Raw genomic sequence first — 26,575 nt, 5'->3', positions numbered from 1 at the left:
GAGAGAGAACATAGTACATTAAGGACAACAATCACTCATTATATGGTTTTTATTTCTATATCCTGGAGGTCCTTTCATTTAGTGTCATATTATCTGGCTTTATGTATCTAGGTTTTGTTCTATTGTAAATCTCTGCTCCAAGAGCCCAAAGTTCCTACTGATTATGACAAATGAGGGAAACCATTGAGCCTGTATGTTCCTTTGGGTCTGGCTTATTTCACTTAATATGATTTTTTCTAAGTCTTTCCATTTCCTTACAAATGGGGCGATGTCGTTCTTTCTGACAGCAGCATAGAATTCCATTGTGTATAAACACCATATCTTGTTGATCTACTTATCAACTGAGGGGCATCTGGGTTGGTTCCATATCTTTGCTATGGGAAATAATGCTGCAATGAACATCGTTGTGCCAGTGGATTTAGTATGTCCTTGTTTCTGGATGGTTGGGTAAATGCCAAGTAGTGGAATTGCTGGGTCATAGGGGAGTTCTATGTTTAGTCTTTTGAGGAACTACCATACTGCTTTCCATAGTGGTTGAATGAGTTTGCACTCTCACCAACAGTGTAGTAGTGATTCCTCCTGGCCACATCCCCTCCAGCATCTGTTGTTATTAGATTTCTTGATTCTGGCCATTCTAACTGGAGTGAGTTGTTCTGATTTGCATTTCTTTTATGGCCAGAGATGTCAAAAATTTCTTCATGTGTCTATAGGCCATTGTTATTTCTTCTTCAGAGAAGACTCTTTTTAAGTCTTTGGCCCATCTTTTATTGGGATAGTTGTTTCTTTGGAGACTAGTTTTGGAGTGATTCAATTTTTTGAGTTGTTGATATATTTTAGATAAGAGGCCTTTGTTGTATGTTTAGTGAAGATCTTCTCCTACTGTGTATGCTTTCTAGTTAATTTGCTAGCTATGTCCTTTACCATACAGAAGCTCTGCAGTTTAATGCAGTCCCACTTATCCAGCCTTTCTCTGATTTGTTGTGTTTCTTGGTCCGTATTAAGAAAGTTTGGACCTGTGCCAAGGAGATGTAGTGTATCTCCTATTCCTTCTTGTAAAGTTTTCAGTGTATCGTCTTTTACCCTGAGGTCTTTGATCCATTTGGAGTTAATCCTGGTGCAGGGTGACAAAGAAAGATCCAACTTTAGTTTTCTGCAGGTGCTTAACCAGTTCTGCCAGCACAGCACCATTAGTTGAAGAGGCTGTCTTTCTTCCATTCTATTTTTTTAGCCCCCTTATCAAAGATTAGGTGATCATAGGTCTGTGGTTTAATATCTGGGTCTTCAGTTCTATTCCATTGGTCTTCATGCCTGTTCTTGTGCCAGTGCCAAGCTGTTTTGGTCACTAAAGCTCTGTAATAGAGTCTAAAGGTTGTTATTGAAATTCCTCCTGCACTGTTCTTTCTGCTAAAATTTATTTCATTAGTAATACTGTAGTTTGAATTCAAGGCCTTGAGCTTGCTATAGAAGAGTTCTACTACTTGAATTATACTCTATTTGAATTATATTCCTCTCCTTTTTTTTTTATTTTTGGTCAGCCCTGGGCTTGAACTCTGGGCCTGGGTACTGTCCCTGAGCTTCTGTGCGTGCGCGCATGTGCATGTGTGTGTGTGTATGTGTGTGTGTATGTGTGTCAGTCATGGGGCTTGAACTCCGGGCCTGGGTGCTGTCCCTGAGCTCTTCGGTTCAAGGCTAGCACTCTACCACTTGAGCCACAGCACCACTTGTGGTTTTCTGGTGGTTAATTGGAGATAAGTGTCTCATGGACATTTTGTGCCCAGGCTGGCTTTGAACTGTGATACTTAGATGTCAGCCTCCTGAGTAGTTAAGATTACGGGTGTGAGCCATTGGTGCCTGGCTGTCCCTGATTTTCTTTTGCTTTCCCATATGAGTCACAGAGTTACTTCTGGCTTTTTCTGTAGTACTAAGGAATTGAATCCAGGGCCTCATGCATGCTGGGCAAGCACTCTACCAGAGTCACATTACCAGCCCTCCTATCCTTTTATTTTTTTTACGTTATTTTTCAAATAGGGTCTCATAATTATGCCCAGACAGGCTGGTACTGTGATCTTCTTGGCTTTAAACCTCTGACCTCCTGTTCTTCACTTCCTGTGTAGTTAGGATAACAAGTGTGAGATTCTGTACTTACTTACACAGCATTTTACAAAGGACACGCATACTTTTAAACACATTGGAGACGGAAACTTTCAGATATAATTTGTTGAGTTGAAAGTCACATACTAAAAAATTAACCATTTTATAGTTAATAATGTAGTGGTACTTTGTGTATTCACAATGATGTGTAACAACTAAACATTCAATGTTTCAAAATAAAATCTTCTGGTCATTAAGTAGTTTCCCCTCCAGGCATCTCCTGGCAATTGCCAGGCTGCATTCTGTCTCAAAGGACTTAACCCATTTTGCAGGTTTCATAGAAATGGAATATGTTGCTACAAAGTACTGCTTCTTTCACTTAGCGTGACGCTTTGGAAGTTCATCTGCAAGGCAGCCTTTCTTAACATTTCATGATGATGAATAATAATTTTTGCTGGCTATACTGTATCTTTTTTTAGCCAAGATATGAATTGTTGGTGGATATGTGAGTGGTCTCTACCTTTTGTCTTTCCAGTCCTTTATGGAAAAGGAACCTTTTCAAATTGTTCCTCCTCCTCCTCTCCTTCCTCTCCCTCTCCTTCCCCCCTCTCCTTCCTCCCCTCTCCTTCCTCTCCCTCTCCTTCCTCTCTGCTCCTCCCCCCTCCTCCCCTCCTCTTCCTTCTCCCATTCCTGCTCTTCCTCCTCCTTCTCCTCTTCCTTCCTCCTCCACTTTCTTCCTCCTCCTTCTCTTCTTCTTCCTTCTCCCTTCCCTCCCCTCCCTTTCCATTCCCTCCCCTCCCCTCCCTCTTTCTCTCTCTCTGCACTGGTACTACAGTTTGAATTCAAGGTCTCATGTGCTTTTGCTCAACTTTCTTTGCTGAAGGCTAGAGATGTACCACTTGAGCTTTTTAAAAAATTAAACATTTAAAAAAATATTTTATTGTCAGGATAATGTATAGAGAGTTACAGTTAAATTTGTCAGGTTCTCCTCATGTTTTTGTCCCCCTTTCCCTCCCCCTCCCAATCATCTTGTTTTACCCGCGTCCCTATTTCAAATAAATAAATGTATATACAATACACTAGGTAACAGTGTATTGTATATACACTATCAGAGATAGTAACCACATGAAATTAACCATAAGGGGAAAGAAAGAGAAAAGAAATAACTTAGTATATTGAGAACAATAATCACAAAGACAAGCTTCTTGTTTCCGTATCCTAGAGTTCATTTCATTTAATCTTACACTATATGACCACATGTACATAGCTTTGAGCTATTGTGATCCTCTCAGTCCAGCTTTTTGCTGGTTAATTGGAGACAGTGTCTCCTAATTTTTTCTTTTTTTTTGGTCCAGATCATACTACCTAGAGTTACACATGTGAGCCCCAGTGCCCAGTTCTCAAATCATATTTTAAGATTAAATATTTCTCATGGACTCTAAATCTAATAATATCCTGCAAACTGAACATGTCAATCTGCCCATCTGAAATGCAATACCTCTAAGCATTTATCTTTTCTAAATTAAATGACAATTGTGCATTATTTAAGGCAGAATTAAGGTCAGCTACCCAAGCAGTTCTCAACCTTCTGCTGTTTATTCCCCTGTACTTAGGAGTTGTATCTAATTAACTAGGTGGTCAAGTTCACTGTATATGTCCTCCCTCTTCAGGTGAGAATTCCAGAGTGTTGAAAGATCTAGATTGCCCTTGCTGATAATAGTATAAACAAGAGGAGAGAGAAAATAAAGATCAGACTGATAAAATTTAGGACACTGAGATTATGGGTATTGACAATTATCTAGCCTCTTGCGTCAGTTAAATGAATTGAGAAATAGTTTTCAGGCATAGATCAAATTCAGAGCATTGGCAGGAAAACAAGGTTTAGTGATGAGACTGAAGGTATGGTTGTTAAATCCTTTAAGTTCCTAGAAAGATTGAAGGTAGTGGTTAGGAGATCTCAGCCCAGCAATAGGGCTTCCAGGATGTCATTCCTCTTCCAGCTAGAAGACTAAAGTAGAGAAAGGCTTTCTCTTGAGATCCATTGGTGCAACTTTTGTGCAATACAGTGTAGTCCAGTAAGAGTCACAGAAGATCAGTAGTGTTCTTTAGAGAATTGTAATTACCAAAACACTGGTAGCTTTGATTAAAAGAGAGAGAATTATAAAAGTAAAAAGAGGCTTTTACTTCCCCTAAGTTTTTACAGGAAAGATAGGAGACTGGCTGAGAAAGCTGCCAACCCACACAGTGTTCCAAGGAAAAGAGAAGATGAGCTTTTAGGAATAGGAAGAAAAATGTAGAGAGTGAAAAATTGCAAAGCAATTTTCTCTGGCTTGCAGCCTAATGAATAACTGACAACTTATGCTGGGCCAAATTTCAGAATGTGATTCCTGTGTCTTTCCTTTACCCACAATTTAACCTAGTTTGTGGTTATGCTATATCCATCCCAGCATAATTGGCGGTGAGTGGGAGGGTAAGCCAATTATTTTTACTTCACTGACATCCAGTTGTAGTTCAGGTCCATACTTATGGAATTATACCTCAGAAAACTCATACATTCCTAGATCTGACTTAAGACAATGAAATTGTGGGCTTTGATGTCACTTTGTAAAGGAATGAGAATTTCAAGGGACCTAAGAATTTATACATTTTGCCTATGGGCAAGGCATGAATTCTTGGGGTTCAGAAAGGTAATAGTTGATCGTCAAGTAGAAGCCTTAGTGATTCTTACTTGTGTCGCTTTTAGTGAGTAGGGCTTCCTTATCTAACGAAGGAGTGATGCTGAGGAAGGTTCATTGTACTCATCAATTGAAATGTTGAATTAAAACCCCTTTGTACAAGTATTCAGATAGGATCAAAAATATCCACAAACATACATTTTAAGAGAATTTGGAAACAACTGCAAAAATAAAAGAATATAGAGGAAATGATGGAATGTGACTTCCAAAACCCAGGATGCACAACAGCGCAACTTCTGTTTTAGTCTCTCCAGGCAATCTCAGGGAGATGTACATTTGATAAAGAGCTGACGCTTCTGTCAATAACAAAACTTCCACACTCCAAAGCTATGGGAAGTCGTAACTGTCTATTGTCATAATCAGCTACGTTTGGTGCCAATTTTCTGTGTAGTAATAGATAACCAATACAAACCTGGGAATCTTTGGGGCTATCATTCTATCTCGTTTGTAAGCACTGCTGATTCTGTTCAGGGTAGAGAAGAAGGTAGAAAGAATGAGAATCTCATACTGCACACTTCTTTTGTTTAGGTAAGGCCTACTTACCTTGATTCATAGTTCCCCAGACATTTTACATCAGAAGGAAATACTGGATACCTTTAGGGGTTCATTGTTGTTTGTGTTGTTTTTAAAAAGGCACTTCTGGTCCTGAAAGTATAGGGATTGCATGTTTAAAACAGGTTGCTTTTTTTTAGACATAAATATTTTATGGAAGTTGGGCTATGAAATATTTATGTGCTAGGTTTTTCCAGGGAGGATTGGGCTTCACTCACCATGCACACCCCGTAATCTCCATGGTTATGGGTTACAGATCTACTCATTGAGAAAAATGGGGTTGCAAAGGATGTGTACTTGTGCCCTGCACTGGGTTGGTGGCAGAGCTCATGTGGAGTCCTGGCTACTAGTAGATTAGATACAACTTGTTTCACTTTGCCCTTCAATGTTATTCTTATTTTTGATCTTTCAAGTGAAAATAATTCTAAGTGAGGACTGAGTACTTTCCTTTTACTATGTTTCAACAGATAGGAAAAATCTTAAAATCATTTTTGAATACCCCTTAAAGCAGCTCTTTTCTAGGTTCTTGAAACTGAAAAACAAGTGGCCAGGAGTTTGGCCAAGTGGTAGAGTGCTTGCCTAGCATGCATGAAGACCTGGGTTCGATTCCTTGGTACCATATACACATAGAAAAAGCCGGAAATGGTGCTGTGAATCAAGTGGTAGAGCTCAAGGACAGTGCTCAGGCCCTGAGTTCAAGGCCCAGGACTGGCAAAAGAAAAAGTGAAAAATAAGACAAAACAAAAACAATTACCAGGGCTGGGAATTTTGCCTCCTGGTAGAGTGCATGCACAAAGACTCAGGTTCAATTCCTTGGTACCACATAGAAAAGCAGGAAAGTGGTGCTATGGCACAAATGGTAGAGTACTAGCCTCGAGGAAAAGCCCAAGGACTGGCAAAAACAACAACAACAACAAAACGATTACCAAAATGGGCTCAAGTTCACTAACATGATGTAGGTTATGGTTCTGATTTTAGATTACAGTATATCCCATTTCTGATTTTTCCATGTATTAAAACTTAATCATATGAATTATTAGGAATTGCTTTTTCTGAAATTTATCTCTGATGGTATATAGTCATTTTAGATTTTAAGTGGTTTCTCTCCAAATCCTTATCAACTAGTATATATTGCTAAGGAAATGAATGTTATGTTTTTATTAAATGCATGAAGAATTATTTTACCCCTTAGGTTCATACATTTGAATTGAGTGTGTGTGTGTATGTATGTATGCATGTGCACATACATATGCACACATGTGCCTGTCTTGGGGCTTTAACTCAGGGCCTAAGCAGTATCCTTGTAATTTTTTGCCCAAGGCTAGTGTTGCTCTACTTCCAGCTTTTAGATGGTTGTAGAGTTTCACAGACTTTCTCATCCAGACTGGTTTCAAACCATGATTCTCAGATCTCAGCCCTCTAAGAAGCTAGGATTACAGGCATAAGCTGCTGGTATCTGGCCTTAACTTTATCTTAGTATTTTATTATTTACTTTAGTGCCCGGGCTGGCTTTGAACCTTGATCCTCACATCTCAGCCTCCCGAGTAGCTAGGATTATAAGCATGAGCTATCACACCTGGCAGTGTATTTTCTTTTTTGACAAAAAATTTACATTTGATAGGATTTGGAATACCACTATATTGAACCATTTGCTCTAGTCTGCTCTTCAGAGGATCCGCTTTAAAACCATTGCTTTTTTTTGTACCAGCATTGGTAAGATACTCAGGATTTACATTCTCAGTTGGCTTTTTCACTCACTAACTAATGCTCTACTACTTCAACCACATCCCACGTCTGGCTTTTTGCTGGTTAATTGGAGATAAGCATCTCACAGATTTTTCTGTCTGGGTTGGCTGGCTTTGAACCATGATTCTAAGATCTCAGTTTCGTGAGTAGCTAGGATTAAGAACCAGATTTTTAAAATAATTATATTTTATTGTTGGGGTAATATATAGAGGGGTTACAGTTACATTCATCAGGTAATGAGTGCATTGCTTCTCGAACCTTGATACCTCATCTCATGGTTTTGTCCCCTGATCTCACCCTCTCCTAGTCATCTTGTTTTTCCCTTTCCCTTCCCTATTTCAGATAAATAAACGGATATACAATGTATCAGTTAACAAAGGCAGATACAGTAACCACGTGAGATTAATCATAAGGGAAAAAAGAGAAAAGAAATAACTTCACATATACTTTAAGAACAACAATCATAAAGATAAACCTCTTGTTTCTATATCCTGGAGTTCAATTCAAAGAGCCAGGTTTTATCAGGGCATGAGAAGCTCCTAACTGTAACCCTAGTTACTCAGGAAGCTGAGATCTGAGGATCATGGTTCAAAGCCAGCCTGGGCAGAAAAGTCCCTGCAATTCCTATCTCTAATAAACTATTCCAAAAAAGCCAGAAGTGGAGCTGTGGCTTAAGGGATAAAGTGCTAGCTTTGAGCACAAAGAGGCTCATGGACAGCTCCTAGGCCCCAAGTTCAGGCCCCAGAACTGGCAAAAACAACAATAACAATAAAAACAACAAATCAGGTTTGATACGGGAAAATTACAGACACTACAGTTTTTAGAATTCACGAGTTTAACATTCCATTTCTTCTAGCTTTTTTGGCATCCATATTTAGTTTCTAATATTTTATATGAAATGTAAGTTACAATAGATGCTTCTCATTGAGCTATTTAACTTTCAGAATCTCTGTACTCACTGGAGGAGGTAGCTCACTTGTTCTCCTTGCCTTTCACAATCTCACACTGACGCAGCCTCACACCAGGACAAGCAAGGTTTGGGTCATTTTTGGTGTATTTTGTTTCTTGCTCTCCCTTTCCTGGCAATCAGTTTTGCTTTTCTCTTCCGATAATTTACTCTTATTCCCAAATGGATCCAGGAACGTAAGGAATTGGACTTGCTTCTTTCTTTTTGTTCCTTTTTTTAGTGATGGGGGAAGGGCAGTCTGTACTGGTTTTTGAACTTAAGATTTCCAGCTAGCTAGGCAGGCACTCTACCACTTGAGCTACACCTACTTCCTAGCTCTTTTTTCTTTTCGTTATATTGTGCATGTGGTTTTGCCTCCAGCATAGCAGGGATCACAGGTGTACACTACTATACCCAGCCTTTTTCTTATACTTTTCTTCCTTCGGGAATGAGTTCCCCAGCACCAGAAAGAGTAACTGCATTTTGTAAGTGTTAGGATGTGTCCTGGTTTGTAGAAGTGAGCTGCCAGGAGGTGTTGGGGTGGGGAGTGGGGGGAAAGGGATGCTTCAAGGAGGCTTCTGGCACATTGGTGGTGTTGCTGGCATGTTTACATGGGCCAGCATGTGTTGGCATGCAAGGCAATTCCCTTCCCTGGCACCCCAGCAAAGCCAATGTAAAGAGCCCACAGAGATTCACACAAACTCAGCTCTACAACATGCTTTCTTTTTTAAGAGTAGGAAAGATGAAGCCTAAGCTAATTCTGGCAACAAACGTGTGTGGTTGAGAGGCAGCTGACTGTAAAAACCGGAATATATCATGGTTCCTGTTAGGGCAGCCATTTATGTTAATGAAAAGCACTGGCTTGTGAATGAAGGATTTGAGTTTTGAAATTAGATATGAGGGCAACCTCAGTGGTAAAGGATAGATTTTCATTTTTTTTTGGAGGCAGCTTCTGAGACAGGTGCAGGGAAAGAGGAAAGCGCCATTCCTAAACCCTGTGGTGTAGTCAGTAAGCAGCAGGCTTTCTCCCGGGTCCTGTACAATGGTGTCCCTTGCCTGTCAAGAGCTGGCTCAGCAACCAAACCCAGATCCCAGGTGTGGTATTCCACACTCGTTCCTGTAATTTGTAATCATAGAAACAGAATGTTCCTCCTCTTCTTTCTTCCTTGCCAACGGTTTCTGGGTGGGTGAGTGTCAGTAGCTGGAGTTATTTTTAAAGAGGAGAGAGGTGAGGCTTGCCGTGCGAAGCTGGGAAGAGGGCGTTTGTTTGCGGAGCAGAACTGACATCAAAGTGTAGGTTGCTGTTCAGTGGCTAGGCACTTGTCCTATAACAGGTAATGTTTAACGTGCCCCAAGATCACAAGAAACAGTGTATGCTGGGGCAGAAGAGAGCAGGACTTTTTATGCTCCGGAAGACTGAAAGGCTAAATGTACCCACGGATTTATGTTTTTTTTTGCCAGTATACATATGCATTGGTCTCCTTGTTGCCTCTTTGGCTGACTGCGATTGGACTTTGAAGCTGGGAAGTTCTATCATAAAAATTTGTAACCTTTGTCTGAGAGCCAGCTTGGCTAAGCAATCACTTTCCAATTCTCTTCGCAGGATAATATAAGCGTTTTTTTGAAAGCCTGTGAACAGATTGGTCTGAAAGAAGCTCAGCTTTTCCACCCCGGGGATCTACAGGATTTATCAAATCGAGTCACCGTCAAGTAAGTCTCACTTTTTTTTTTTGTATATATCTATATATATTTATTTCAAACTTAGGGCTTGGAGCTTAAGTGAAAATAATTGCAGAGTTTTTGTGACTACTATAAATCATTCGTCTCAGTGCCTTCCTCTGTTCTTATTTCAAAATAGACAACTGTTTAAAAAAATGACTTGGGAACTGTGAATGAGAAGCTGTCCGCAATTGATCCCATGTTCAGGTGTCTTGCTGTAAAATCTCTGTGCCAATCTGAGTGGTATTTACAGTTTAACAGTTTCTAATGTAGTTGTTGCTAATGGTGAGGGGACTCATTGTACTTACAGAGTAAATTCAGAGACAATCATTACAGTTTATAGAAGAAATATCTATCATTCTTTCGAAATGTTTGGAAATATTTTTGGAATTGAGGCATACTTGATAACAGTAGGAGTGCATGTGTAATGGTTATTTGGAAGGCAACAGTGGCCTGAAACTTGCATGATACCCATGACCTTGTCAAATTATTGGTTATTTCTTTTTAAGCAATATACAAGTATACTGTTAAGCGAGAATTGGTGTTCAGTTGTGAGCTTATGGAATCAGGAAATCCGGTTTAAAACTCTTAGAGGAGTGTTTTTGATAAATCGAATGGGCTTTCAGGAAATCAGGGAAATGATGTATTATTCTAGGTAAAATATGACAGGAAAATTATTTAATTTCGTAGTGATGATTGACTACTTCTTTATCAGGGCTCTTTGTTAAACCTAATTAACACTTTACCAAGTAAGGATATAAATATTTTAACTGTGGAAATAATGGAAATGGAGAAACCAGTGTTTACCATTTTATTTTTATTTTTTTTGTGTTTACCATTTTAAACAAAGATTTCTTCAATGTGGTCAATATCGTTATGTTTTTAGTAGTTATTAAAAATTCTCTAGAAGATCTTAAAAATGGTCTTTTTTTCATGAAGGGAAATATATATTTTTGATAGTGTATATGTTTTCTAGTAATGCAATGTAAAATCTTAGGTAGTATTAGTTTTTAAAAGTCTTTAACAGTAAATACATATTTTAAAAATCATAACCTCTTTCAAACCTACCTGCTTCTACTTCTGTTGAATTCTTTTCTAACTCCACAGCAGTGATACATGGATTATATTTTGATTAGCTCAAAGGTAGTTGAAATCATAAATTTTATTGGGGAAATATTTTCTCTGCAGTATGGGAAGGAAATTCTGCTTAATATCCATAAGAAATAAAGAAAAATGAATGCATTTCTTTAGTTTTTCCTAATCATTATATTATTTCAGAAGATCTAACTGGGCAGAGAAACTTTAGGCTTTCAAAGTTTTTAAGTTGGGATGTCTAATGGGGCTTGAACATACTTCCCTCTGAAACCAAATTGTTTTTGAAACTGAAGCTTATATTTGAGTAAGCTATAGACCAGGCAAAACATGTTTGTTGGCTACTAATTTCAAGGGTGCTATGTACAAAGATAGCCTGGGGCCTCTTTCAGGAGCAGTTGTGTATAAACATTTAAGGAAAATCAGTATTTGGCCTCAGCCTTCAGTGAAATTAATTTACTGTCAAAGTGAAACTGGGAGGTTGCGTCGACTCAATCTTAATAAGAAGTATGCAGAACAACTTGTTTCAGTGGAAACTCCTTGTCTATCAAAGCAAGGTGTGCCACAGTCCTTAGAATGAGTGAGAATACTTCAGTGAGAGCTCTGACTTAAGAACTTGCCTCCTGATAATTCTCTCTTGTTGGGCCAAAGAACAAAGGGCTGGCTCTGAGTTTACTTCAGCGGGAGCTTTTCAGATGGGAACTGGCAAGTGACTTTCAGAAGGTTACTAAAGGAAACAAGATTGAAAGGAAAGAAAATAATGGCTTACTGAAGAGGAAAGCATTTGTTCGTTTTTAGTTTTGGTTATATAATGTAGAGACGACAGCAGGTCAAAAGTCTTGTTCTGTCATTATTATAGATGAAAGGATTTAGTACTGGTTAGATCAGTGGATCTCAACTACAGGCAATCTTTGCCTCGTGGGACACCTTTCATAATATGCAGAGACACTTTTTGGTTGCCTCAGGAATCTTCAGTGGATTAGGGGTGATGCTAAATACCCACAAATCCCCAGAGGATACCCTACAAGGAAGAATTTTCCTACGCCAAAGTGTAGTAAATGGTGTTGCTGAGAAACTTTGGTATAGACTTCCTTAATTATCCTTCTTTGCCAGCAAAGTAAGCACTTGGAAATGAAGGACACTAATTGGTAGCTGTTTGACTCACTACACACTATAGTTTCAGATTTACTATCATGAAGCTGTATTTCCATATTATTTAACTGAGCCTCATTGTAGCAATTTGAGAGTGTGGATGTTGATAAGCACTTTGAAATTATTTTGCCCATTAGTATATGTTTGTGCGTGTGTGTGTGTACGTGTACATGTACATGTACACCCAGTCCTTGGGCTTGAATTCAGTGTCTGCATACTGTCCCTGAGATTTTGTGCTCAAGACCATCACTCTACCACTTGAACTACATCTCCACTTCCAGCTTTTTGGTAGTTCGTTTGAGATAAGAGTTTCAGTGGCATTTAACCACTATTCCTCAGACCTCAGCTGCTTGAGTTGCAGGCATGAGCCACTGGTGCCCAGCTTACTATCTGATTATGTGAAGTCTTCTGTCTATATAGGGGCACATACCTGCTGGCCTCCTTGCAAGCTCAACATAGCTATGATATTCTTAGAACAAATGAGACTGGGTAATTGATACCCAAGGTGCTTTTTATTGGTTGGTGGAGGAGATAAATAAAGTGGTACATGGAGCCTCAGAGTGTGACATGTTGAGAATAAATGCCAGGAGCTGAGGAATTAGCAAATTGTTGCTAATGAATAATTTCAATAATCCACACCCTGTCTACAACTACTTTCTAGTAATTTGAGACTAAAATTTAATTTGCTGCAACTTGACACTAGTGGAACAGAATTAGAGTGCTCTTGATATTTCAGTAGTTACACATAGCTATATGTGATATACTTTTCTGACTGAATTATTTTTACAGGACATGAAGGAGTAGTAGCTTTAATTTTCCCAAGTCTGTGTGGATGATTCTATACATTTTGATCTTCTAGCTACTCATGAATCAGTTGATGCTTTTAGTTTTGATATCCTGACTTTAATGGCTAGAATCCATCTTTACTCCTTTTCTTTCCAAAGGACTAATATAGAAATGTATGATTTAATTCACATGGATGATAGATGAAGTCTACCCAATTTGAGGTCCTGAATTTTAGTTGCACAATAATTTGCATTTAGTAAGCATTCAAACTGCACTGGGCGTGCTTGCTTCACAGAGAATAAGCAGTGTCTGTGCACACCTAGCCATCCATGCTTACCTTCTGTACAAGGCTGTTGGGGAATAAGCACAGTGATCCTAGAAGCATGCCACTGGGAGCTCTGGTAGCAAAGGTCATTGTGTGTGTGTGTATGTGTGTGCGCGCGCACAAGCGCGTGTGTGTGTGTGTGAGAGAGAGAGAGAGAGAGAGAGAGAGAGAGAGAGAGAGAGAGAGAGAGAGAGAGAGAGAGAGGTGGGGCAGGGAGAACTGGGGCTTGAACACAAGGCCTGCATTGTTGGTTAGAGATGAGTTTCTTGGACTTTTTTTCTTTCTTTTGGTGGTGATGGTTAATTGGAGATAAAGATCTTATGCACTTTCTTGCCTGGGCTGGGTTTGAACTGATATCCTCAAATCTCAGCTTCCTGTGTAGCTAGGATTATAGGCATAGATAACTAGTGGTGTGTGTGGATCCCCAGAAAATGTCATGATCTTTGTGGTAACATCTGATAAAGAAGAGAGAAAGTAACTTAACAGCCTAGAGACCCTGTGTTAGAGACTTGGCATTAGCAGAAAAGTGGGACTCAATATTAAAGATTTTACTTGATATTTTCTCTAACCAGTTTTTATAAAAAATATTCTTAGTTGAAAATTCTGAGCAGATTGTAAACATGTTTCTTCTTTCCACCCCCTTACCATTTTCATCTAGTTTTTTTTTTTTTTTAGCACATCTTCAGATACATGCTGTTCATGATATAATTATAGGGTGGCAATGCTTTTGAATACAGTATTTCGATCATGTAAATAAAGTATTTTCGAATGTAGGTTTACTCCATTATTATTTAGGATGTTGATGTTTTTAGTTTAAATGTAGCATTGAATAGCTATTGATATTGACTGTTTCTTTTTCTTTTAATGTATTAAAGCAGAAATGAAGGATCTTTTATTTTTACACATGCTAGTTGCCAAAGGAATATAATTGCAAGTAAAAATTAATGTTAGCATCTTCATGAAAATAGAAGAGACTTAAAAATGTTAAGGCCATAAGTGTTCTTTAAAGCTTCAAAAGGGTGCTTGATTTTCTGGCATACTGTAAAATAATTTCTCAGCAGTCAGGTTCCCAGATGGTATCCTGTTTAAATAGTTTGCCAAATGGAATTGGTGGTATGTGTATGTGTCAGAATTTAAGATCTTTTTTATAAGTAAAAGAAAATTATTATTTTGAATTCTTCGATTTTCATTACTTTCTGCTTAAAATCTGCTTTTACATTTTTTTTGGTAAGTGTCTTTCAAATGTGGATTTCAGTATCTTAATTATATTTTTCAAACAAGCACAGTGACATTCAAATAATCGACTACTTCCTATGATGAGGCCCACTGTTGGATTTTACTATTTTTAGAATGTCCCTTTCTTCTCAGAAGAGGGAACCAGAGGAGCTCATGATTCTGTGCACTTACTTCTGTGTCCCATGCCACCATTTGTTGTGATCTGGGACTTACTAGGAAGGGGACATTGATTATTCTGGAAGCCTGAGTCCATTTAAGATCAGCAACAGGAATGTATGGTTTCTAAATGTTCTTCCAATGCACACTTTGACTACCTTAGAGATTCATTCGCACAGCTGAGAAAGTTTGCCAAATATGAAACAGCTTTAGTGCTAGCATTAGCCAGAGCAGCACTGAAGTTCAACTTGTATCAGTTTTTCTCCTGCATGCCAGGTCTCTTTCCTGAGTGCTACATTTTCTTAAATCCACAAAGCCACTGGCATGGATTTTGTCTTGGCCTGCTGGTTGTTTTTTCATTCTGGATCTGGCCAGGGTCTTTATCTTTACAAGGAACCTCACCTGTCATCCTATTGCAAGAGTCTCACTTGCTGGCTAATCTGATTAGCAGTTGACTGGAGTCAGTCCTGGTGAGGGTAGAAATTTGTCCATCATCATTTGTTTTGTAATGAGGCCCTTTAGAGGGTTAAAGAGACAGATTCATCTGCCTTTCAAATTACTGTCTGTAGAGCTGTCTATTCAGAATTACTCCAACTTTAAACATTTCCTATGCTGACAGATCTGTAGTCCTGTCGGCCTTTTGACAACATGAGCTTCATCAGTAACTAGAAGTACTAAGAGCTCCCCTCTCTCCCTCATTTTTCTGAGTTTCTTGTTCTATTATGGCCTAATTTAATTGGTCATTCTGTATCAGAGAAGAGGTGTTGGAATGTGTATAATTAAATCTATTTCTAAAGCTACAGCGTAGAAAGTAACAATTAGGAAGAGAAAAGTTTGATTTTTAGAAAAGTTATTTCCTTGTTTGTCATTAAAAAAAGAAGCATTTATTTGGTCTTTTCCTATGAGACCGGTTAGTGTATAAATCCACAGAGAGCAGTGGCCAGCCCCTGTTAAACATATTTGGGATGATATCTTTGTAGACTCAAGGATGGGACTAGATTATATAAAAATATATTTCCAGGTTTCTGGGAAGACAGAGATGTACAATGATGTCAATATTTTATTCAGAAGAATTTTCTAATTAAAAGTGCAAATTTTTGTTTGTGTGAGGGAGAACTAGGAGTTGAACTCAGAATCATTCTGTTTGTTTGTTTTAGTTATTTGTTAGTGTCTCCTTTTTTCCCCGCCTTGGACCTGCCTTGAATCAGGATCCTCCTACATATACCTCCCCACTAGCTGGGATTACAGGCATATGCTATTATGCCAGGCTGACCTAGGTTTTTTTTTTTTCCATGTAGGCTTTCAAAGCGTGTCTTATTTTATGTACATGTAAACTCTCCCTGAGTCTTGAAACTATTTGAGGGCAGAAATATATATTATTCCTTACATCTTCTTGGTAGCTAGGTGCAAATGTTGATTTGAAGACTGAATTTTAATTATAAAGATTTGGAAAATATTTTAAACACAAGCTAGGAAATGAGTGTAAAGCTAAATTTGTTCTTGCGTGTATGTGTGTGTGTGTATATGTGTGTGTGTATGTGTGTGTATATTTTCATTGTGAAGTCTTCATTTCCATATTCCCACCATTCAAATGCAAAGTAGATCTGGCAAAGTAGTCATTGAACTTCTGGTTTCAATTGCCTTTATCATACCAGAATAATGATATGGCATATTACAACATAATCTGAAACTTGTACAGTTTCAAAGAGGGATATTTCAATGAGCAAGTAATAAAGTAAAATAAGAACTTTGAACCTTTCAAAGCAGTTGGTCGAAGTTACAATTAATTCTTAAGGTTGATGTACAAATGATAAAGACAAATTTGTTTTACTGACAGCTGAAGGATATTTTTATACATATATTACATGAAGTATAGGAAACATTTCTGTATCTTCACATCATGAGCCCTAGTAATTTTTCATCTCATGAAATAAATCAGACGAGTTTGGGTTCATGGTGGTAAGGCCATAGATGTTCTGGTAAAATAAATCTAGAATATATGCTTAAGACTCTGGATGGACACTAGGTGCTGGTGACTCAGATCTGTAATTGTAGCTGCTCACAAAGCTGAGATTTGAGGATTATGGTTTGAAGCCAGCTGGGACCAGAAAGTTATAGAGACTCTTAGGTCCAATTCAATGAAAAAGCCAGAAGAGAAGTTGTGACTCAAGTGGTAGAGCATTAGCCTTGAGCACAAAAGCTCAGGGACAGCTCTCAGACCATGAGTTCAACTCCCAGGATTGGCATGTGTACACACGTGTACACACGTGTACACACACACACTGATCTTGGATGGAAAATATGGTGGTTTACAGAAGTTGAAATATCTTGTAGAAGCTCAAAGCACAGGAATAGAATTTTTGAGTAATAATGGGGTGACTTTCTTATGAGAAGTCATTAATAGTTCTTTAATAGGCTATTTACAGAACAAATTTTTTGTAAAACAATTTCCTTCCAAAATCAAGATACTTGCCTCGTACTTCTTAACTTTGTCTAACATTAAACACCCAAGTGGACTACACTGTTGGTGGGAGTGCAAACTCGTTCAACCACTATGGAAAGCAGTGTGGCAGTGCCTCAAAAGGCTAAACATAGAACTCCCCTATGACCCAGCAATTCCACTACTTGGCATTTACCCAACCATCCAGAAACAAGGGCATACTAAATCCACTAGCACAACAATGTTCATTGCAGCACTATTCACCATAGCAAAGATATGGAACCAACCTAGATGTCCCTCAGCTGATGAGCGGATCAACAAGTTGTGGTATTTGTACACAATGGAATTCTATGCTGCTGTCAGAAAGAATGACATCGCCCCATTTATTAGGAAATGGAAAGACTTAGAAAAAATCATATTAAGTGAAGTAAGCCAGACTCAAAGGAACATAGGCTCAATGGTTTCCCTCATTCGTCATAATCAGTAGAAACCTTGGGCTCTACTAGCAGAGATCTGCAATAGAGCAAAATCTTGATACATAAGGCCATATAGTATGAAGCTAATTGAAAGGACCTCCAGGATATTGAAACAAAAGCCATATAACGAATGATTGTTGTTCGTAATGTACTATGTTGTCTCTCATCTCCTTTGCTGTCCCTTGGTTATCTCATATTGTTATAGTATCTCACTTTGTTATCTGATATATTGAATTTATTTGTATTTGGATATTTGAAATTTGATAGGGAAGGGGGGAAAACCAAGACGGGTTGGGGGTGTGGGGGGGGAGGGAAATGGGAACCAAGACATGTGAAAGGGTATCAATGTACGTGAATTAATGCACCTTCTATCTGGCAAATACCATGTAACCCTTTTACTAATTACAATAAAAAATGCAACCCCCCCAAAAAAACCATAAACACCCAAGTGGATCCCCACCCCCTATCAACTATGGTGCTGTGGAACAAGTGGTAGCTAAAAACCATTTGAAGTATATCATCACACACTTGATGCTTTCTCAGCAGTTCATTTGAACTGTTTCTACTAATGCCCAGGTGGTTTCACTTATTCTCCCTAGAGTGGAGGAAGAAAGTTCAGTAGCGATATAGCAGAAGTGTCTGGGATGAGAGTAAGGATTTTGGTGTTCTCTGAATTGGACTTGCCCCAATTCTGTGTCTGTTGGTGGCTGAATGACTTTAGGTCATTTCCTTCATGTGATAGGATGAATTCTCTATAAATTTAATACTATGGGCCAAAGTTACTAATTACTTGCTGTGAGTCAAGATGTCTGCTGATCTCTGGGGACAGATAAGACAATGTAATTGCTATTTGTTTGGAATTTAGCAAACACTACCCCTTAGAGTGCCCATTCCTTTCAAGAATATTGTGATTACATGAAGTCACTTAAGCCAAGTGTTCCGTATCTGACATATATACTCAGCAAGTGGTATTGAGTTATTATGAACATTTTCATAATTTGATGACTTCTGCTGCTGCTTCTTTCTTCCCTCCTCCTCCTCTTCCTCCTCTTCCTCCTCCTCCTCCTCCTCCTCCTCCTCCTCTTCCTCCTCCTCCTCCTCCTCTTCCTCCTCCTCTTCCTCCTCCTCCTCCTCCTCCTCCTCCTCCTCCTTTTTGCTGGTTCTGGAGCTTGAACTCAGGGCCTGAGCACCATACTTGGGCTTTCCTCAAGTCTTCCCCATCCCTAGTGGCACATATCTCGGAGAGATATGTTTTTCTGAATGCCTCACCTGCAACGCTGTTTATAGGTTATTATTTTACTTTTCCCAAGAGCTTAATACTACTGTTTCAGAAGCCACTGATCAAATATTCACAGTAAACCTAAGAAAACATAACCTCCAAATCACTGAAAATCCTAAAAGAGAATGAGGCCTGCTTGACACACAAACCTAAGTAGCTCACAATATCATTCTTGCTTGTATTTGGTAGGCATGCTTTGGTAGGTATGTAATCCTTCAAAAGGAAGATGGAAACTGTACTTGGATCAACACAATTATGATAAGCCAATTTTTCTTAAGTTAAAAAAGAGTAGTGATGTTGTAGTTTAGGAAAAGTGCCTGCTTTAACTTAAGTTCAGTTTTATTAACTTTCTCAATTCAATCAGTACTTACTCTGTGTGCTAAGAGGAAGTTGGGGGCAAAACTCAGAAGTAAAACGTCAAGTATATATTATGTGTTCTCATGTATTTCTATATCTCATTTCATTTCACTAGTATTGAGAGATACCATATTTATTTGAATTTTTTTGTTATTCTGTATCTTTTGCTTTTTGGTTTACTAAGGTGTAGAAATAGTCTTCTGGATAATCAGTTCAGCTGAACACGTTACTAGATTTCTTTTGACAGAAGGAAAATTGCTATTGTTTATTATGTGCTTAGGTTTGTGTGTAATTGAGTATTTATTGATAGCCTGCTTAAGAATAGAGCACACACACACACACACACACACACACACACATTTCTGAGGCTTCATTTCTGAGGGTGGGACTGAGTGGATAATGAATTAATTTCACTCTAAAGGTACTTGGGAAATAGGTATGATACCATGAAATACGTGTCTATAGCATGTCAAATCTTAGCTGATTGAGACCTAGAGCTCAATACCCTCTCTCCCTCCTTTTCATTTTTCCTGTTACTTACAAGAAAATGGTGGAGAAAATATCTATTAAAGACCTTGATATGCATTGGTTTAAGCCGTGGATTGCTAGAGCAAAGGCAAATGTTCCCGGAGCAGACAGAAGTAGCACAGTGCTCATGGGCTGAAGGATTTAGGGTATGTCAGGGGGCTGAGTTCTTTCACTTGTGTACATTCTGTCCCATGCCATGTGAGTATTTCACATCCATTGTGCACAGACTTTGAAGTCTGTGGGAGGGAAAGAATACCTTTTCCATTTCTACCTTGGTCTTAAAACCCATAGCAGAGAAGAAAAACATTCTTAAGTTTTGCTTGGGATATAGGAGTACTGGAATGATTTATAGTTGACAGTTGAAGGACAGACTGAATTTGAAGGGATAAATAACCAGGAGATTAGGAAATCACTGAGCATCTTAGAAAATATTCCTATCATTGTAACTCAGTTTTAGACAATGTGGATAAGAACTATAAGGCACTGTCAAGTAAGTTTTATTATTTCTAAACTAGAAACAGTGCAGTTAGGCATTTCCTTTTGCTTCAGATGCCTGAGGTGAAATGAGGCAGAGAGATGACAAACTTGCTTAGCTGGATGACCTTGGGTAAACAATCAAGGGAAGCTTTTAATTCAAGTGGGATCTGAGCCTCAAAAAGTCTCCCCTTTTACTGTGTCAGCTGAGCAGACATACATATCTTAAAAATTCACTTAAGTTTTTCTATTGCTGTGAAACCTTGTCACAAATTACTTTTTTAACGTAGCTGGCTTTACCTACAGTGGATTTGTGTACATGTTTGCTGTGAACTCATTTGATATGCAGAAAATGTCTTTGTATTATCCTGGAGTGGTTTCTATTTTGCATGCTAAATAACTTTGTTGGTAATTAATATATGCCAGCAAATCTAAGAGCATTGATTTCTATGACTTCCCAGTTTTAGAAATGTTAAATGTACACACATTTTATAATAGACGAACTGTAGTACAAGTGTGATCCTTTACCCCTGGAGAAGTAAGGGTTATATGAATTTTATTGATAGGTGTATATAAATACCTTAAAAGGTTTCATAGAGTTTAAGCAGACATTTATGAATGCTCAATTGTACTTTTTATGATAATGGAACATTTTTGTTACAAACAGAAGATTGTAAACCTTACTAATCTAAATTGCTCAGTATCATACCTTTACACTTTGACCTTTGTAGCATGCTCATCAAACTTGCCTTTAAAAATAGAGCTGATAGGGGCCGGGAGTTTGGCCTAGTGGTAGAGTGCTTGCCTAGCATGCACAAAGGCCTGGGTTCGATTCCTCGGTACCACATATATACAAAAAAAAAAGAGTCGGACTGGTGCTGAGGCTCAAGTGGTAGAGCTCTAGCCTTGAGAAAGTCCAAGGACAGTGCTCAGGCCCTGAGCTCAAACCCAGGACTGGCAAAAAAAAAAATAGAGCTGATAAATATACTTTATTTAAACTAATTATTTCTTTACTAAATTTTAAAAAAAGTAATAATTTTGCTGTAAACTAGGGGACCACACCTGTAAACCTAGCTACTCAGGAAGCTGAGAACTGAGGATCACGGTTCGAAGCCACTGGGACAGAAAAGTTAAATTATGTGGCTTTTAACTCCAGATAGCCAATTAAAAAATCTGTGGTTCAAGTGGTATAGTACCATCCTTGAATGAAAAACCCAGCACCCAGACTGAGCTTTTTGGGCTGGAACTCAGGGATTGGGCTCTGTCTCCGTTCTTTTTGCTCAAGGAACAGTTACATTCCTACCACTTGGCTTTTTCTGAGTAGTGTATTAGAGATAAGAGTCTCATGGTGCTGGTACTGGTGGCTCATGCCTTCTAATCCTACCTATTCAGGAGGCTGAGATCTGAGGATTGGGGTTCAAAGCCAACTGGGGCATGAAAGCCCATTAGACTTAATTCAATTAATCACCAGAAAATTGGAAGTGGCTGTGTAGCTCAAAGTGCTAGAGCACTGGCCTTGAGCTGAAGAGCTCAGGGACAGCTCCCAGACCCAGAGTTCAGGCCCCACAACCAACAACAACAAAAACAGTCTCATGGACTTTTCTGCCTGGGCTGGCTTTGAGCCACAGCACTCACATCTCAGCTTCCCGAGTATCTAGAATTACAGATGTGAGCTATTGGTGCTTGATTTACGCAAACTTTTAAGGATTACTTATTTGAAGTGTTATTCTAAAGCCCAAGTTATAATCCATATAAAAGTTATTTTCTGACTGGGAGTTTGCCTAGTGGTAGAGTACTTGCCTAGCATGCACAAAGACCTGGGTCGATTCCTTGGTGCCACATTCATAGAAAAAAGCTGGAAGTGGTGCTGTGGCTCAAGTGGTAGAGCTCTAGCATTGAGAAAGCCCAAGGACAGTGTTTAGGCCCTGAGTTCAAGCCCCAAGACTGGCCAAAAAACCCCCCACAACAACAAAAAAGTGATTGTCATGTTATCTATTCTGTGGAATTAAGGGAGAACTTTACTATAGTCCACCTCCCCAAGTTCTGTTGCCAACCTTGTAGCCACTGGAGGGTTCCAAACAGGTGGTGAGTCTCCAGCATCAAGGGTAATAATAAATAGCATGATCTAATTCTAGTAAGATGAAATGCTGCCTCTCTGGTTACAAGCAAGAAAGTAGGGGATCAGTCAGTGACTCAAACAAGCAAAGTCCAAGGAATGACTCGAGCACACGAACACTTGAGGAATTCCGTTACCAGGATTTACAATAAATCGAGTGATCATGTCTCTCACCAAGCCTTTAGAAACTATTTCTAAAGTTCCAAATGAGTTGCATTTACTAATAGGAAATAATATTTACTGAACTTTGTCTTCGTGATGCATAAACAGACACATGAAACTCAGCTCAAGATAGGGTTATAGCAAAAATATATATACAGGAATTAAAAAAAAAAATAACTAGTGGGGCCGGGAGTTTGGCCTAGTGGTAGAGTGCTTGCCTAGCATGCACGAAGACCTGGGTTCGATTCCTCAGTACCACATACATAGAGAAAACCAGAAATGATGCTGTGGCTCAAGCAGCAGAGTTCTAGCCTTGAAGAAAAAAAGTCCAAGGACAGTACTCAGGCCCTGAGTTCAAGCCCCAGGACTGAAAAAAAAACAACCCAAAAAACAACTAGGGTTAGATTTGATAATAAAAGACTTGAGTTTAAGGTTATGGAATATGTAAAGGAAGGGAAAATGATGATTTTGAGAGTGTACAGACTGGAATGAGAATATTTGGACTTTTAAGTTTTGTCAGTTGTGGAACATGAGCTAAGGACCTCGGTACTGACTCTAAACTTTTTTGCTCAAGGCTAGTTTTTATCCCCTTGTTCAACATTTTTGGCTTTTTGGTGGTTAAATGGAGATTTAAGTCTCATAGACTTTCCGGCCTGGCCTGGCTTTGAACTGGCTTTGATCTCAGCCTCCTAAATAGCTTTGACCTTAGGTGTGAGCCAGAGTATTTTTTTGTTACTTGTTTAAGCATTTAAGCATGTAATCTTTTTTTTTTTTTTTTTTTGGTGGGTTATGGAGCTTAAACTAGGCCTGGGCCCTGTCCTGAGCTCTTCAGCTCAAAGCCACCACCCTATCCTTGAGCCAAGCCTCACTTCCTGTTTTCTAGGGTTTAATTTGAGATAAGAGTCTCAGGTCCTTTTGTGCCTGGGTTGGCTTTGAACCATGATCCTCAGATCTCAGCCTCCTGAGTAGCTAGGATTACAAGTCGTGAGCCACACAGCCCTACTAAGCCTGTGTAATCTTAAAACAGTTTTATAAGACAGGGTGGTATCTGAGTTGTTTGTATGGAATCCTAGGCACAGAGGTTTCCTCAAGGTCACATGCATGGTAAATTGTTGCAAGTGAAAACCCTCACAATGACTCCTGATTCAGTGCTCCTTCCATGGTGAGATTCTGTCTTTCAGCATATTTAAAGGAAAGAGATTTAACGGAGGATTTAAAAAAAAAACATGTTAATTTGCCATGAATTGGTCAGGTATGAAATTAATACCGGAGGTAATGGAGTTGTCTTGTGAGATTGAAAGTGGAGTATTTCAAACAAGTGCTTCTCAAGCCTTCATACGGTTATAAAGGGAAGAGTTTGTTTGGGTGCAGGCTGTAATCCACTGGGCCTGGGGTAGGGATGGGATCTTGTATGTATACTAGCTTTCAGGTCTTATTAATGGGACATCTCTGAGCAGGAATAGTTGAGACAAAAGTGATCACATGCTGGAGTGAGATTTAATAAATATCTTGCCATAGATCTGAAGGTGGGATTGGATTTGTTTGTGAAGTGAAATACTTCTTAGTGGCTAGTATATTTAGGGGTGTGGTGATAAAAGATTCAAATCAAATGTTCTCTAAGGTGTGAAACAATGAGCAAAGTTGCTAGCCATGAAGTCTGAGCCTTTTTCCCCCCCTTAATATTCAGGGATTGAATCCAGGGATTTGTGCATGCTAGGCAAATGCTCAACCACCTTAATCATGTCACTACTTAGCCCTTTGGCTTTAATTTTGTTTTTGAGATAGAGTCTTGATGATTTTTACCAGCCTGGCTCTGAACCATGATAGCATGCTGAGATTACAGGCATGTACCATCATCTCTGGCTAGGTCTGTATTTTATTTTTTTCCAGTCCGGGGGCTTGACCTAGGGCCTAGGCAGAGTTTCTTAAGTTTTTGTTGTCAAGCTTAGCACTCTTAACAATTGAGCCACTGCTCCTTTGGCTTTTTGGTGAATAATTGGAGATAAAAATCTCAAAGACTTTCATGCCTAGGCTGGCTTTGAACCCTGACCCTAAAGCTCTCAGCCACCTAAGTAGCTAGAAGGTATGAGCCACCTGCATCCAAGCTTAAAAGGTTTGACTCTCCAGTATAGTTTGGTATATTGGAAGCAAGATGGTGGATAGATTGGGATGAGCTTGAGTGGTACCTTGAATGTCCTGGCTAGGAAGTTTAAACTTAATTGCAGTGGTTTTTGGATTTGTTTTTGACAAGAAGGCAAAAAGCATAGATTTAGAAAGATGTGCTAAGAAGGTAATATAGAAAATGGATCATAGAATGGAGACTGGAAGACAGAGGAAAATGGCTGGGTTTTCTGGGCATTGGAATGGTTATTAAAAAATGCTCTCCAAGGCAAAATTTGCTTTGCCAGAAGGTTTTTTTATTTTTTGCCCGTCCTGTGCTTGAGCTCAGGGCCTGAGCACTGTCCTTGGACTTTTCTCGAGGCTAGAGCTCTACTACTTGAGCACCACTTCTGGCTTTTTTTCTATGTATGTGCTACTGAGGAATCAAACCCAGGTCTTTGTGCGTGCTAGGCCAAATTCCCAGCTCCACTTTGTCAGAAGGTTGCACTCAGCTAATAATACAGCATATGTGTGCTCACACACGCGCACACACAACACACACACACACAGAGCAGGTAGGCAGTTCTCCTATTTATTGCTAACACAGCAGTACCCCCCCCCCCCACTCAGATTGGTTGAGCTCAAGTTCACACTGTTCATGATTATTTAGTGTGAATATGGTAAAATGTATTTACATCTGGTGGCTTTGAAATAAGATTAATAGCACACAAATAATCTGAAAATATGCCAGCACCCTCTACCATTTCTTGAACAGTCTAAAGTGTGTCTTCATTCCATCTTGAAAAAGAAACCAGGTTAAGAAAAACAACATTTCAAAAAACTCTTTCTTACCCCAAAGCAGTTCTTTTCCTTACCAAGAGCCACTCTACCAGACCAAAGCAGAAACTTGTAAGCAGCACACTTTGATAGAAAAAAATAGGTTTTCTTACACAAGGAAGTAGCTCAGTGCTTGGACAGTAAAATGTGTGAGCTAAGACATGTGGAGATTAGGTGGAGAGAAGGAGCAAGCAGAGTGAGTCCACTTCTGAGCGAGGCAATCATTACCAGAAGAGAAAAGGGAGCTGATTTGAAGAAACATGGAAACTTAACTTTTAAACACATAGTGTTGGGTATGACAGTTATTAAAACATGAAAGCTGAAACCAAAGCTGGCTTTGGGAGTCAGTCATCTGAATAACTAATAATCATTTGTAGAAAAATCAAGTCCAGCTCTGAGAAAATAAGAGTGGAAAAATGAATATTCCTTCACTTTTTAAAATCAAACACCTTACTGTATTGCATGTGTTTTTATGACTCCACGTTCTTGCCAATTCAAAACCATGGTCACTGGCCTCGAGAGCAAGCCTGTGTTATTGTCTGTGTTGTTTTCTTCTCCCAGACACCCTTCTCACACAGCTATAGCATTTGTCTTTTTTTTCCCCAGTTTTACTGGGATGTGATGTACATACAACAGAAATTTCAGCCCTTTTATATGTATAGTTCTTATTTCGGTAATTTAATACAGTAGAGTTACAACAACTGTAGTCAAGATATAAAAACCTAGAACGTTCTCCAACTGAGTTCCAGCTACAGTACTTCAGTTGTGACTTAAAATGATGTCAACTACAGGGCTGTGTTTTCTAGTATATTGCTTAAATAGAATACACAGAACATACTTTTAGTATTTTAACAGCTGTATATCATAGACGTGTATAATATTGAGCACCTGTACGTTGAATAATTCTTTATTATACGCATGTGGATGGACCAGTGTATTTGTTTTTTACCAGTTGATAGACCTTTATTTTCAGGTTTTTGGCTGTTATGAACAAACCGCTATAACCATTCATGCGCAATTCTTTGTGTCACATGATTTTGTTTCTATATTAAGTACTTAGAAATGGAACTGTTGGATGACATGGGAAACATTTGATAGCTCTATAAGTCATCATCCTCTTTCTGAAATGATTACGGTGATTCTATCTGTAAAGATATGAAAAAACCAGTTGTGGCTAGGTGTTGGTGACACATGCCTATAATGCTAGCAACTCAAGAGGCTGAGATCTGAAGATCATGGTTTGAAGCCAGCTTGGGAAGGAAAGATTGTG

General features: G+C 38.9%; 1 protein-coding gene across 7 annotated transcripts in view; it reads left to right on the top strand.

Annotated features, from left to right (window-relative positions):
* The window catches only part of Lmo7 (LIM domain 7), a 144,333-nt gene that overhangs the window by 30,101 nt on the left and 87,657 nt on the right, over positions 1 to 26,575 (top strand). For 4 of the 7 annotated variants that reach the window (XM_090342022.1, XM_090342019.1, XM_090342018.1 and 1 more), the window contains exon 3: positions 9,674 to 9,780. The gene's annotated coding sequence lies outside the window, so the exon portion shown is untranslated. Of the gene's footprint in view, positions 1 to 9,145; positions 9,166 to 9,673; positions 9,781 to 26,575 lie in introns of those variants that run through there. The other 3 variants (XM_090342024.1, XM_090342021.1, XM_090342020.1) reach the window with 2 other exon arrangements.

This window comes from Megascapheus bottae, chromosome 11 (assembly GCF_031878675.1).
Source record: "Megascapheus bottae isolate mThoBot1 chromosome 11, mThoBot2.hap1, whole genome shotgun sequence".
NCBI classification, from domain to species: domain Eukaryota; kingdom Metazoa; phylum Chordata; class Mammalia; order Rodentia; family Geomyidae; genus Megascapheus; species Megascapheus bottae.
The sequence above is the reverse complement of the archived record's forward strand: the minus strand, read 5'-3'. Positions and strand labels throughout refer to the sequence as shown.